The following is a 12,583-nucleotide window of genomic DNA, read 5'->3' as shown; positions in this document are numbered from 1 at the left end:
CAGCCAGGGACAGAACCCCAACCCCAAGCCCAGTGTTCATTATACAGCATCCATAGAAGAGTCAGCGTCTCTATATCATCTCTGGCTTCTTCCTTTTCTTTATGGCTTCATTTGACGTTTGGTGATTTCCTCCTTCCCCCTACGCTACTGCCTGTGATGTGTGTCTACTGCCCTCCCTCTCAATTTCTCTGCCACCCTTCCTTCTGCTTTTTCATCTCCTCTTCAGTCCCTGCAGGGACCCCCTCACCTGACAGCCTGCAGGGCGGGGGAGTTTTGCTCCCCTGCTCCCTCCATTCCTTTAACTTGCTGAAATGAAGGTCTCCACCCTGAACACTGGCTTCCTCCAGGTAATGACAAACACAGAGAAGTCATGTTAGGCATGGTTCTAAACCCTTTGCTAACATTATTGTATTTAATTTTCACAACAATCCTAGGCTAAGTGCTATAATGTCCCTATTTTACAGGTAGAGAAACTGAGGTCCAAGGCCACCCTGCTCCAGAGTCTGGGTTCTCAACTGCTGTGCTATTGATCTTGGCTACTTTGCTTTTGGTCTCTATGGATACCCCTCTGACCCTATCCCAATTCTGCTTGAGCCTCTCTAGTTTTAGTTTCATGGTTGTCCAATCCTGAGACCTTCTATTCAAAGGTGTTTACTATAACCTTTTCTTCCTTTCTCTGCACTTTAAAGCTGTTTATCATCATTTACAAAAACAAAATGAAAGGAAATGGAACTGAAAGAAAACATCCTTTCTCAGATTTTTACCACTACAACAAATTAGAATGCTTTTGCCTTCTGGGTTCCTTTCTACTTCTTCTTCATTTTTGTGCACATGCCCCTTTCAGTTTGCGATCTATCTGTATGCTATGTTGCATTCCTCCTTTGTCACTTTACTACTAAGTCCATTGCTTTCATCCTCTCTCCTGTCTCTGCAGGTCTTTGCCACCTGTCTACTGGCCTGAACAGGCCTCCCCTACAAGCCCACAGACTCAAAAATCATTTCTCACTTGCAGAAGCAACATTTCCCCTCTGCCTACCTGTCACCCCTGGGATGCACATGATCTTGCTTGGCCTGCTGTGTCTTACTCTGTATAGCCTCCTCTCAAGTGTCATCCCAGGGAGGCTTCCTCCTTGTGGTCTGTCTCCATCCCTTGTCTCAAGAGACAAACACACGTGGCTGGCACTATCAGTACTTTAATTTCTATCAGTATGGTGTCTAATTAACGACGATTCATGGTTTCAGACCCTCCATCCTGTATGCACTGCTTTCTGCCTGCAAATGCAGCCCTGAGTGTTCTCTCTTCATTTTGCCTACAGCAATTATTATCTGCTACAAGTTATCAGTAAACAGGAAACAAGGTAATGAGGCCTATTGCTTAGGACTTCTCATCATGCCAGATGGAGTCATAGGGAACAACAAATGACACTGTATGAGGACCACAAAGGAAGTCATCCTTCAGGACTCCCCTAGACCAGATATTACCTTTCTTCATTACTACCAGCTTCAGTTCTTTGCAAGGAGAGTTCTGGCAGTTTTTTGCCTGAAAGAACTGCAGTGATCATTCTACAGATGAGGAAACAGAGGCACAGGCAAGGTGAGCGGAAGGGGCCTCAAGGTGCAAGCTAGTCAGAAAGATAGCTAGGACTAGAAAGCAAGACTTTTGACTCCTAACCCAGTGTTTCCCCTATATTAAAAAAAAAAAATTATGTTTCAAATGTTACAACAACGATCCACAGTAATATATAATGTCTGATCTCTTCCTCCCCAATGGGTATATTTCAAATAGGAATCTACCCCACGTCAAAGCCCTTGTTGTGTGTGTTGCAAAAATAAAGATAAAACAAAAAGCAAACTACAAGTCAAAATCCACTTTTAGATCTTCATAGAACATTGAGTCTTTGAACTAGCGGCTTACAGAGTTTAAGTCGTCAGTCTAATCTGAGATTCTTTAGTTATTTCTTCAGCAGTTCCGTTTCACATGCAAAGAACATAAAAAAGACTGTTGAGATGAACTGAGAAGCTGCAGGCACCTTCAGCAGCTTCACTGTGGCATTCTTTTATTGGTCAGTCCCCTCTCCCCACACACGCTGGCTTCCACTGGGAAATAGCTTTGAAATAGACAACGGTGCAGGATGGTATCTCCTGCCCCCCAGTGGCTGCTGAGGGCGTTACCTGTGAAGAACCAAGCCCACACCGGACAAGAAAGTTTACAGGCGTTTTTCAAGTTGAGCAAGGGATAGTGACATATATTAAGATAATTTTAAGAAATCAAGAGATTCATGCCTAAAGTGTGTGTAGTATTGGCAACAAAATATTTGTAAATGAAAGATCTGCCCATCGAGAAATATAGGACCAAAAGCGAATAGAGTTGTCCTGTTATTATCTCAAATCTGTGCTGTTATTGTTTCAAAATTATTACTTTATATTGATCTAGGCAGAGACGATTCTATCCAATAAGTAAAAGAGATTATCTCTGTTATTTTTCACTGACGTGTCACTTAAAAAACAACTTTTAAAAAAGTGACTGGGGATACTGGCCCTACCCACAAGTCAATCCTTCTTTAAGGTACTCTAGAAATATACCTTGGAAGACGTCATAGCACCCCAAATTTTGCACAAATGGTATCACTTCTTTAAGATACTGTGTTCATAAAGTCTCAGTTAAAATACAAACTTCATACTCATTTTACTACTGCTATCATATTATTCCAAATACATCGTTAAATGATAATCTGATAAAAATCAGCTGGTATCACCTATGTAGCCCAAAAGAAATTAGACTTAAGATTGGTAGATCATAATTATAAGACAAATAAAACTCTGGGGCAGTGAGTTTTAAATTCTGTTCCTTTGCACCCCTACAGCTTGAAAGAGATAAGGAAGAAACGAATTAGCTGGAGCGGAGGAATTTGCCCACATCTGCTTCAGCCGGAGCAGTCCTGCCTTGATCTGTGTTTGATATTTTCCTAAAAGTTCTTATGCAGAGAAGGTCCTGCAGAAAAGAAAAGAACAAGAAAGCTATTGGCTCACAGTACTGAACATCCTCAAAGGGTAGTTAAGAGTGAGGAGTGTATGGAGTCCTGAGCAGCAGGAGGAAAGGCAAGGACTTTGTTTGCTTCAGGGAAGTGGAGACATAGAAAAAGAGAAACCTGGGAAGGGTACACCTAAGATAAAAAAGCATGAATCCTATGTACTCAATTTTGATATGAGGACAATTAATGACAAGGGGTGAGAGGTGAGCAAAGAGAGGAAGGAGGGAGGAGTGGGGAAGGGACTAGCAGAGAGAGGGAAGGAGGGAGGGGGTGGGGTCTTGGTATGTGCCACACCTTTTGGGGGCAAGACACGATTTTAAGAGAGACTTTACCTAACAAACGCAATCAGTAAAACCTGGTTTCTTGTACCCTCAATGGATCTCCAACAATAGATTTAAAAAAAAGAGAAAACTTCTCCAATGAGGTTGGGAGATACCAGAATACCCTCTCCTTTCCGCAATTTATATTGAGTCTGATTATTTCATTTCTTTGTTTATCTCTTGGACAGAATAATTTTCAGAGAGATGAAATGAAGAGTTGTGCCAGATGACATAACACTGGGCCCCAGCTAAACGAGAAATCAGAGGTTAGGCTTTTGTGCCATGCATGCCACCAGTACCGTGGCACTGAGACTGGTAGGAACTTGGAGTCCTAGCTCTGGAGATGGAAAGCGGCACAAAGAACCACCCAGGGGATCAAATCAACCCAGTCGCTGCTCTTCTTTGGTTTCCCTGAAGGGCACGATGTCCAACCATATTGTAGTTTGCCAACACCAGGGGTTCTCAAGTGTGGCCTCTGAGCCAGCAGTATCATCATCCCCTGGAAACTTATTAGAAATGCAAATTCTTAGGCCTCACCCCAGATCTGCTGAATCAGAAACTCAGGGGCTGGGGCCCAGCAATCTGCGTTTTAACAAGCCTTCAGGGGATTCTGACGCATGCTAAGGTTTGAGAACCATTGGCCTATACCATGAAATAAGAGCAAGTTACCTGCCAAGAACTTCAAGAAATGCTTTGATTTTTAAGGGAAAGCTGTAAAGGAAATGCATAGTATGCAATTTTATTTTCAAATTAATGATTCTCATTCCTAATGAGCAAATAATTTTCATTCCCCATGTGAACCAGGTGTATTTAATTGCCTACAGCCATACCAGGCCAAACGTGGCTAATCTGGCCTGATCTCTAAAAATAAGTGGAATCGGGCCTGCTTAGAACCTAAAAGAAAGACAGAAACCATGTCAGAATAAAGTGGACGGCGGGCATCTTCTTGTATGCTACAGAGGGTAGACAATGGGCTGAGAGCCACAGGTTTGGGTCTTGGTTCTGCCTTCTTTCTAGCTATCTGAACTCAAAATTTTCTCCCTGTAGTTTTGTCACTGTAGCCAGAGGTGAGAATATGCTCTTCTAGGTTTTTTGTGCAGATTACATACAACAATATATGCCGTTCTTTACCACCAGTATTAGTATGGTGATCATTAATTCGTCAGTTATTTGGGTTTTTTAAAATATCACATTCTCTGTTCATTTGGCAGTTCTCAATCTTCATACTTTTGTCTTGGAATCACATTTAAAATGTCCATTTAACTGGTTTTTATATTCTCTTAAACGTTGCTCTTTGTTAGTAACTTCTCTGAAAGGGCTAAGTTTGTTTGACACTGCAAGCTTTTACTGTATTTCACTGTGAATTTGTGGCAACACTTTTCTTCCATAATGATTTGACATGTTTTATGTTTGTCCAAATATTCTAGATTAGAAACACATTGCAGTTTGCTAATAGGTATCGGGATGCTTAAATTGAGCAGACGAAGCACCTTCTCCAATGAGCGTCTAGGATGCTTATATGAGAGTAAAGATGATTAAATTCTGGGAATGATTTGATCCTTGCCAAATCTTGCATAGAAAATAACAATTATATAGGAAATTGTCTTTCCTGTTTAGGATCAGATCGGGTTTGAAAAATTACTACCAACTTTGTAAACATTAAAATAGAAGCAATAAAGATGTGAAATTTCACACAGGGGATCTACAATGTTTGGATAATTATAAGCATATGGCTACTTTACATGAGATCTCTGTTAAAAGTGTATTTACAAGAGGTCTGGGAAAACAGAGGTTCTCAAATTCGGGGTTTATTTACATGCACTGAGAATGTCACATTTCCTATCAATTTATTATAATCTGTTTCTGCTTCAGAACTCTAAACAGTATTAGCTCAATGATTACAGTATCTCTTGTTTATTACTCTCCTGTCTATTTCTTAATATACCAGGTTTTACTCATGAAAAAAATCACAAAGAGCAATTAACTACTCAATCAAAAGTGTTGAATGCCTACTCGATAATGTTAGAAATAATTTCATATATATTATGTTAATATTTAGGATATATGCCTGCACTGACGAGTTTCAGTGTATATTCTAGTCACATAGACATGATTGATGTGACAACTTAATTTATGTGCTTTTTGAAAACAGTAATCCAATGTATCTATTCATAGGAATCACTAAAAATAAACAGAAATTTGTTGCCTATTCACTCAGAATTAATGAAATCAACCCTTTAAATATTAGAAATGGTTGAAATTTTCTTTCGAAATGAATACATACGGGATTTAAGAGTTTGAAAAATCCATGTAAACTTCACCTTTCCTCAAAAAATCCTCCCTCCACGACTTTGTTTCTCCAGTGCTACAATTATGAAATATCCAGCTACAAGTTATAAAAATGTGGTCTTAAAAACAAAGTGCAAGACGAAGCCTACCTCACAAAAATCAGTATTTTGACCTGGTTGCCTGTACCCTCACATTAGCCTGAAATTAATTTACTTAAAATTAAAAAAAAAAAAAAGGTACAAGAGAGAAAGTGGCATAGTGGCCACTGGGGGTTAGGGGAAGGGGGACAGGAGTATGGAGTTTCAACGTGGGCAGCTGATACAGTTCTGGAGATGGGTGGTGGTGGCTGCACAACAGCATGAAGGCACTTAATGCCACTGACCTCTACACCTGGAAAATGGTTAAAATGGCCAATTTTATTTTGTGTATATTTTACCTAATTAAAAAAAAACAAAGAACAAAAATCTAATAAAGGAATTCAAGAAATGCCCATTGGCAAAGGAATATGCGTAATGACAAAACATTGGGATTTTTAACCTCACTGTAAATACAAGCATAGCTGAGTGTGGTTTTGTATTTATCAGCACAAAGGTCAAAGGGAATATATATATTTCTCTTTTTGGTCCTTCTGAGCTCCAACCATATCTGGTGAACTATCCTCAGTTCCTCATTTTATTTTTTCCCCTTAGATCAGACCATTCCAGTAAAGATCAGAATTTGCTAGGTTAATTCTATTTTAGTAAAGGACTAATATGTGAAGAAAAATGTTAAGCGCTGTATGGAAAGTTGGTTCTACAAGTTCTTGACGTTACCATTTCAATAGTTAACAGGGCTCAAAGGAAGTGGGGAAAACTGAAATCGTTAAAACTAGTATTTTTCCTTTTTGTCTCCTCTTACCAGAATCATCATTTCCCCCAGTGTCCCTTTCTCTCAACTAACAGTCAATTAATCCACTGAGGAATAAATTAATCCCAGGCTTAAGTTCCCAAAAGTATATGTGTTTTAATAAAATATACTTGAGTATCAAAAAATATTCAGGTCCAAAATCATGATTTTTTTAAAATACTTTTTTTTTTTTAAGTACTGATAATTTATTTATTTATTCATTTTTTGCAGTTTTTGGCTGGGGCCAGGTTTGAACCCATCATCTCCAATATCTGGGGCCGGTGCCCTACTCCTTTGAGCCACAGGTGCCACCCAAAAATCATGATTCTTCAATGGTGGCAATCCATGGGTCCCCTATGTCAATGGGGCTGTCTTCCTTTCTTGGACTCCTGCCACACTTAGAGCAAGTGTGCTACAGTCATAGCTGCTTAGGGCAGGGCCGGACTGTAAACATCAGATAGTCCAGTCCCTCCTTTCTTTGAGAGATGAGGAACTATGGCTCTAGAAACTGGTAAGAGATTTACTCAAGTCTGCCTGGTTCATCCAGTCCAGAGCCCATGCCCCCTGAACACAAATCCAGGGCTCTTTCCGGAACACCAGTCCTTTTTCCTGTGCTGTTCTCCAGTGGGTGTCCATGGAATGCCTTCCCTTTCCAACAGAGTTGAGGACTGTGCTGATACTTTGCATGGTTTGTATACATGTAGGTGTTCCCTATGAGGCTGGGCGACATGATATAGAGATTTAAGTACTCTATACATGTTGAATGTCAGTATTTATGTGCTCTATATTCTTTTAGTCATACCCTCCTGGGTGAGGCACACATGATATAGTTATCGATCTGTATCATCTATATAAATATCTGTGTTGAGATGGGTTCACTTCTCTCACCTTCTATCTCCCGCACAGCCAAAACAACAGGTATCATAATCCAGACAGATGATTTTGCTTATTTGAAACCGTTACAAATTCATAATCCATTTTACCTTTTTAGTTCTGACTAATCCTGGGCAAATTTGGCCAAAGTGCTGCCCTCCTATAAAGTGAAGGAAGAACCTTTATCTAGACAGGTGTCAGATAAACCATGTATTCCTTTAATCCAGACTTTAGGACCTTTCTAGCTCTTGTTCCTATCACTACTTCTCACTGTGAAAACAGTCACTGCGGTTGAGCCAGGTTCATTTTTAATCATTGAGAAACACTAACATTTTAACATTAAAGAACAATCCAAGTTGAACAAATAGTGGGTAATCCACTAGTAGCAAGTTTTATTTATTTATTTATTTATTTATTTATTATTGTTGGGGATTCATTGAGGGTACAAAAAAAACCAGGTTATATTGATTGCATTTGATAGGTAAAGACCCTCTTACAATTGTGTCCCACCCCCAAAAGATGTACCACACTCCGTGACCCCCCCACCCTCTCCCTCCTTCCCTTTCTCTGCTATCCCCACCCCCCGACCATGTACTAAGTCATTAATTGTCCTCGTATCAGAATTGAGTACATAGGATTCTTGCTTCTCCATTCTTGTGAAGCTTTACTAAGAATTCCACTAGCATCAAGGTTAATACAAAAGATGTAAAGTCTCCATCTTCCTTTGTGGCTGAATAGTTCCATGGTATACATACACCACAGCTGGTTAATCCATTCCTGGGTTGGTGGGCATTTAGGCTGTTTCCACAGCCTAAATTGTAAATTGAGCTGCAATAAACAGTCTATTGCAAGTGTCCTTATGGTAAAAGGATTTTTAATTCTTCTGGGCAGATGCCCAGTAATGGGATTGCAGGATCAGATGGGAGGTCTAGCTTGAGTTCTTTGCAGTTTCTCCATACTTCCTTCCAGAAGGTTGTATTAGTTTGTATTCCCACCAGCAGTGTAAAAGTGTTCCCTTCTCTCCACATCCATTCCAGCATCTGCAGTTTTGAGATTTTGTGATGTGGGCCATTCTTACTGGGGTTAGATGATATCTCAGGGTGGTTTTGATTTGCATTTCTCTAATAATTAGGGAGATGATGAGCATTTTTTTATACATTTGTTAGCCATTCAGCTGTTTTCTTTAGAGAAGGTTCTATTCATCTCTCTTACACAGTGATAGAAGGGATTGTTGGCTCTTTTTATGTTGATGAACTTGAGTTCTCTGTAGATCTTAGTTATCAAGCTTTTGTTCAATTCAAAATATGCAAATATCCTTTTCCAATGTGTAGGTTGTCTATTTGCTTTGGTTGTTGTCTCCTTAGCTGTACAGAAGCTTTTCAAATTAATTAAGTCCCCTTTGTTTATTTTTATTGTTGCAATTGCTGTGGAAGTCTTCCTCATAAAGTCCTTGCCCAGGCCGATAGCTTCCAATGTTTTCCCCCACACTTTCTTTGAGGATTTTTATTGTTTCATGTCCTAAATGTAGATCTTTTATCCAACTTGAATCAATTTTTGTGAGTGGAGAAAGGTGTGGGTCCAGTTTCAGTCTTTTACACGTGGCTATCCAGTTCTCCCAGCACCATTTATTGAATAGGGATTCTTTTCCCCAGTGTATGTTCGTGTTTGGTTTATCAAAGATTAGGTGGCTATATGATGTTAGTTTCATTTCATGGTTTTCTATTTAGTTCCAGTACAGCCTAAAGTCTGGTAGGCTGAATTCTTAGTTGTTTTGTTTTGTTTTGTTTTGTTTTTAGACAGAGTCTCATCCTGTCTGTCTCTGGGACAAGAGTGCCATGGCATCAGCCTAGCTCACAACAACCTCAAACTCTTGGGTTCAAATGATCCTCCTGCCTCATCCTCCCTTATAGCTGAGACTACAGACACCCACCACAATGCCTGGTTAATATTTTCTATTTTTAGTAGAGGCAGGGTCTTCCTCTGGCTCAGGCTGGTCTCAAACTCCTGAGCTCAAAGAATCCTCCAGCCTCATCCTCCCAGGGCTAGGAGTATAGGTGTGAGCCACTACACCAGCCTACAAGTAACAATTTTAAACAGAGTAACAAGGTTTGAGAAGATACCAAAGCCTGCTAATGAAGCAGAGGGTGATGCTAGGAGTTTGCCTCCAGGTAATTTCCTTTCCCTCACTCCCTGGACTTTCTGGTGGGTCACGGCCTCCCTGGTCTACTGCTCTCCCTCCTTTGGCCCTCATTGTCTCCCTGCCTGATCTTTCTCCACTTTCCTGTCTCTCTTCATTTCCACCTCTTCCTCTTTCTCCCTACTTTTTCATTGTTCTCTTTCTCGGCCATCTCTCCTCCTACTTCTTTTCCTTTAACTATGAAGAATTTGAGACTAAACCACATTTTAAAATTTCCCATTCACATGGGTCCTAATTTAAGCACCAAGTGAATTGAACCTTATATTTGCCCCCTTAAAAAAAAGAAATCCTACCACTTGAAACTAATCTACTTTTCCTTTTATTTAAATGTGGCCCTTGATAGATTTATTTTCCCACAGCAGCCCTGAAGGGGGAAAATAAAAAAGCCCCTATCTCTCCCATAAGGATTTTATTATTTGGTATTTGTTTAAATATGGCATCAAATAAATACTGATTCCTTCCCAGTACTGGTGCATTTTTACGGTTGGGTGGAGCCAACACTACGATTCCCTTGCTGCATTTTTGAAGGTTCATATGGCTGCCACGAATTCAGTTTGACCCTCTCTTAGAAGTTAGCTCATATTATAGCGATATTAGGCAGTACCTAACTTGCCAAGAATATCATTTTAGGAGTATGATATAATAATATCTGCAATTATAATTTTAATGCAAGAGGTCTCTTCAATTGGCTTCTGTTGGCATTTAAGGCCCGCTGTGCTCTAGCCCTAACTTCATCTCTGCTGACTCCCGAGCAACAACCTGACAATTGAGCCACAGAGGGTGAATCCTTCTAAATCTGTGTGTGTTTTCTCACCATCTACTTTCTGCAAACATGTGCTTCATCTGGAAGGCTGGCCAGCCTGCCTGCCTCCTCTTCACCATCTTTTCCTCAGTGTAGTAGACACATTTTATGGCACCTGCTTCTACCCCAGCCCCTGATACATTCTGTAGTTGGGGTGCATGTGGGTCTCAGAAACTTAAAAAAAAAAAAAAAACTCTTTGAGTGATTTTATCAGCATCCCTGCTTTCCATGTTCTCTGACCATCTCTGCATGTCCACACACTTCTTTCTAGAGTAAAAAATACTGGTTGCGGTTTGTCCTATAGAAGTAATATTTCTCTAGAGCAGCAGTTCTCAACCTGCGGGTTGAGACCCACAGGAACTGTATTAAAGGGCCGCATCACTAGGAAGATTGAGAACCACTGCTCTAGAGCCATATATCACAGAACTCTCCAAAAGGAACCACAGGGAAGAACATTTAGTGAGACTCTATTTCAAGAAGCTCCTAACCACCATGACAATGAGAATCACAGAAGATCTAAGGAAGGCCTAAGAGATCACCTAGGTTAATTGGCTCAAAATGGGTGGTATAGAATAATGGTGTAGGCTGGCCGGGCACAAATCCTGGCTTGACCATGGCAGCTACCCAGCCTTGACAACTTAGAGAACCTCTCCTGGTCTTAATTCCTTCAGCTATCATGTATCGGCCAACATATTACCTAATGCACAGGTTTGCAGCCAGAGTTAAATGAATTAATCTGTAAACCAGTCAGCATATTGACTGGCACAGAGAAGCATGGCACTGTTAGTAGTGCTATTATTTTACAGACGAGAGAAATGAGCGTCAGGATTGAATCTTCTTCAGAGTCTCTCCTTCAGTGGCAGAACTAAGACAAGAGCAGGATGAGAAACTGTGTCTCCTAACTGCCACTCAACAAGGCTAGAGTGGAAGTTCATGAACTTCGTGAAGTTCACGATGAGCTTTTTAAGGATGACTACACAGATTAGAGAGAGAACTGATCAGAAACCAGAGCTTCCAACTGATGCCTTCTTCTAATCACTATCCAGGCATGCTGGATTAAAAACAAATCTGCAATGTCAGTGTTGTGGTGCAATGCCAAATCCCCTCGATTAGGGAGCTCTGCAAACTGTGGGTTGGGACAGAATAGTGGTTATGAGGTCAGAGCAATGTAACGACCAGGAATTTTTGAAGTGAAAGAATGGAATGAGAAGAAAAGAGAGGAAAGAAAAAACAAAAAGAAAAGAAAAGAAGATTAAAGGAAAGAAAAGGTCAGAATACCTTGTTCATAGTGCAAGTATTGTCTTGGAAAGCTTTTGTTTGAGTGTATGTGTATGGGATGTTGCCCCATAAAATTCTTAAAGGGATGCAGTTAAGTTTTTTTTCTTGGAAAAACACTTTTTTAGAATTGTTTTCTAACACTTCTTAGCATGGTTTGATCTATAGCCAGAAAATAGCCAACTGCTGAAGAACACCCACCCTCATAATTCCTTTGGAATACGTGATTTCATCGGCAAAGACCTTTTCTATTCATTCCTCTCCCTGGATACTCATCTACCTGAACCACATCAGTCATCCCAGGCAGAAGGACCGGGGAAAGGAAGAGTGAGGGAACTGTAGGGCTGGGGAGGGGCTGCTCCTTGCTACCATTCTCTGGGAAACCATCCCTCAGGCCAGCTGGCCAGGCCACAGCCCTGATTATAGCCTCCAAATTTCTACCAGGACTGGTTGCATTGGCCACATGATTGATGGCTGAAAAAATATAAACAGCATCAGCTTAAATGAAAGAGGGATTAAAAGCTGGAGTAAGTATCTCTGAGAACAGAGCTCACCCAAGGAAGCCCGTTAAACAAGCTGATGTTTCCTTAAAAGTTGTCTGCAAAATGTGCAAACTGACAAAATGTTTACAGAATCCCTAGTACTCACCAACTAGGTTTACCTTTGGCAAATCACTCTGATGACTCTATAATTACTACAGTCCTGTGGTTATCTTTCTCACATGGCTGGAGATGAAAGAAAATCCCAAACTGAGGCCAATTAATTCAAGCTGCCATTCTCCCCCACAAAGAACTGGATGAGGTCTTCATGGCAACTGTTCAGTGTGATTTTTTTTTTTCATTGGAAATTCTCTTTTCCAGAACTCAAATACGTTGATAGCAATGTTAACGTGGTTATTCCTTGCTCCTTT

Source organism: Otolemur garnettii, unplaced genomic scaffold, assembly GCF_000181295.1.
Source record: "Otolemur garnettii isolate 467f Iridium unplaced genomic scaffold, OtoGar3 scaffold00004, whole genome shotgun sequence".
NCBI lineage: Eukaryota > Metazoa > Chordata > Mammalia > Primates > Galagidae > Otolemur > Otolemur garnettii.
Note: the sequence above shows the minus strand (reverse complement) of the source record.